Source organism: Oncorhynchus tshawytscha, unplaced genomic scaffold (assembly GCF_018296145.1).
Source record: "Oncorhynchus tshawytscha isolate Ot180627B unplaced genomic scaffold, Otsh_v2.0 Un_contig_14949_pilon_pilon, whole genome shotgun sequence".
Classification (NCBI taxonomy): domain Eukaryota; kingdom Metazoa; phylum Chordata; class Actinopteri; order Salmoniformes; family Salmonidae; genus Oncorhynchus; species Oncorhynchus tshawytscha.
Window position 1 is genome coordinate 125,001 of NW_024609444.1, and position 2,500 is coordinate 127,500.

At 43.2% G+C, this 2,500-nt stretch overlaps 1 protein-coding gene across 1 annotated transcript in view; it reads left to right on the forward strand.

Moving 5' to 3' along the window:
• The window catches only part of LOC121844799 (adhesion G protein-coupled receptor L3-like), a gene marked incomplete at its 5' end in the record, with an annotated part of 148,366 nt that overhangs the window by 119,095 nt on the left and 26,771 nt on the right, over positions 1–2,500 (forward strand).

Consider the following 2,500-nt stretch of genomic DNA (forward strand, 5'->3'; position numbering starts at 1 on the left):
GAGAGGAGGGAGGGAGGGGGGGGGGGCATGGGAGGGAGGGGGCATGGGAGGGGGGCATGGGAGGGAGGGAGGGAGGGGAGGGGGAGGGAGGGAGGGGGCATGGGGGAGGGAGGGAGGGAGGGAGAGGGGGAGGGAGGGAGGGAGGGGGCATGGGAGGGAGGGGGAGGGAGGGAGGGAGGGGGGAGGGGAGGGAGGAGGGAGGGAGGGGGGGGGGCATGGGAGGGAGGGGGCATGGGAGGGAGGGAGGGAGGGAGGGAGGGAGGGAGGGAGGGAGGGAGGGAGGGAGGGAGGGAGGGAGGGAGGGGGGGGGGGGGAGGGAGGGGGCATGAGAGGGGGAGGGAGGGAGGGAGGGAGGGAGGGAGGGAGGGAGGGAGGGAGGGGGAGGGAGGGAGGGAGGGAGGGAGGGAGGGAGGGAGGGAGGGAGGGAGGGATATGTTTAACCAGCTGTTATAGTGGATGTGTCTGCTATATTGGACTATGGGAGCTATAATATAGTATAGTAGTATAATATAGTATAGTAGTATAATATAGTATAGTAGTATAATATAGTAAAGTAGTATAATATAGTATAGTAGTATAATATAGTATAGCAGTATAATATAGTAGTAGTATAATATAGTATAGTAGTATAATATAGTATAGTAGTATAATATAGTAAAGTAGTATAATATAGTAGTAGTATATGGTAAAGTAGTATAGTATAGTATAGTAGTATAGTATAGTAAAGTAGTATAATAAAGTAAAGTGGTATAGTATGGTATATTATAGCAGTAGAGTATAATATAGTATTGGAGTATAATATAGTAAAGTAGTATAGTAGTATAATATAGTATAGTAGTATAATATAGTAAAGTAGTATTGGAGTATAATATAGTATAGTGCACTATAGTAGTATAGTGTATTATAATATTACAATATAGTATTGTAGTATATTATAGTATAATATATTAGGGTATTGTTTTGTAAAGTATAGTATAGTAGAGTGGTAAATCACAGTAATATAGTGGGGTAGTATAGTATGGTATTATAGTACCACAGTATACTGCTATTGTATAGTATAATATATATATATTTATATAATACTAGTATAATATAGTATAGTAGTATAGTATAGTTGTATAGCAGTTTAGTATAGTATAATATATAATAATAATATAGTGTAGTGGTGAAGTATAGTATAGTAGTATAGTATGGTTTTATAGTATAGTATAATATTTAATAGTAGTATAGTATAGTATAGTATAGTATAGTGGTGTAGAGTATTATAGTAGTTTAGTATAGTATCTTTGTGGGCCACTAGGACCATCACACGTACTCACACACATACACACACACACACACACACACACACACACGCAAACATACACACAAACACCCACACACACACACACACAAACACACACACAAACACACACACAAACACATACACACACACGCACACACACGGATTCCACATCAGATCAATATTTAATCAAATATCCCTAATTTAAATATTAGGTTCTAGATTCAGAAGTAGAGTTCATCAATAATTCCAGTGGAGCTCAGCTCAACAAAGCACCATAGAACTAGGTGGAACAGAACTGTACCATAGAACTAGGTGGAACAGAACTGTACCATAGAACTAGGTGGAACAGAACTGTACCATAGAACTAGGTGGAACAGAACTGTACCATAGAACTAGGTGGAACAGAACTGTACCATAGAACTAGGTGGAACAGAACTGTACCATAGAACTAGGTGGAACAGAACTGTACCATAGAACTAGGTGGAACAGAACTGTGCCCACAGAGGAAAGCCCTCCCACCCCGTCCTCACCTTTTATCACTAAGGTATGAAATCTCACTGCCGCCACCTGTCAGTGTAGCAGACTGGATCTAACAGGCTCACTGGAGCCCAGTCTACTGTGGCAGCCTTTACCCCCTTCCCCAATGAAGCACATTAATGATGTTGGGAACGTGGGTTTGCTGTACAAACTCGTACTATTCTAAAAAAGTGACGCTGGCTCAGCGCGGAGCCGGAATGACTGGCCAGTCGCACTTAAGTCCCATTCAGGGCCCATTATAAAAGGTGAAACTGACCCAGATTGATTGGCCAGTCGCATTGACTCTCATTGAGAGGCCATTCTAAAGGTGATTGTGGCTCAGCTGAGAGCCAGAATGACTGGCCAGTCGCACGGAGTCTAATTCAGGGCCCATTATAAAATGTGACACTAGCTCTGCTAGAGCCGTTATGGAGGTCACAGTGGCTCAGCCCAGACCAATAATGGAGCTCTGTCTAATGTGGCAGAAATTGGAAGATGAATAATTCAACTAGCAGGGTCATGAATCAGTCGGCCATTTAAACCAGCTTAACACACACACACACAGACACACAGACACACACACACACACACACACACACACACACACACACACACACACACACACACACACACACAGAGAGAGAGTCATCTGAGTGGAGCTCCCTTGTGTAAAGATATTCAGGGTTATTTAATATACCA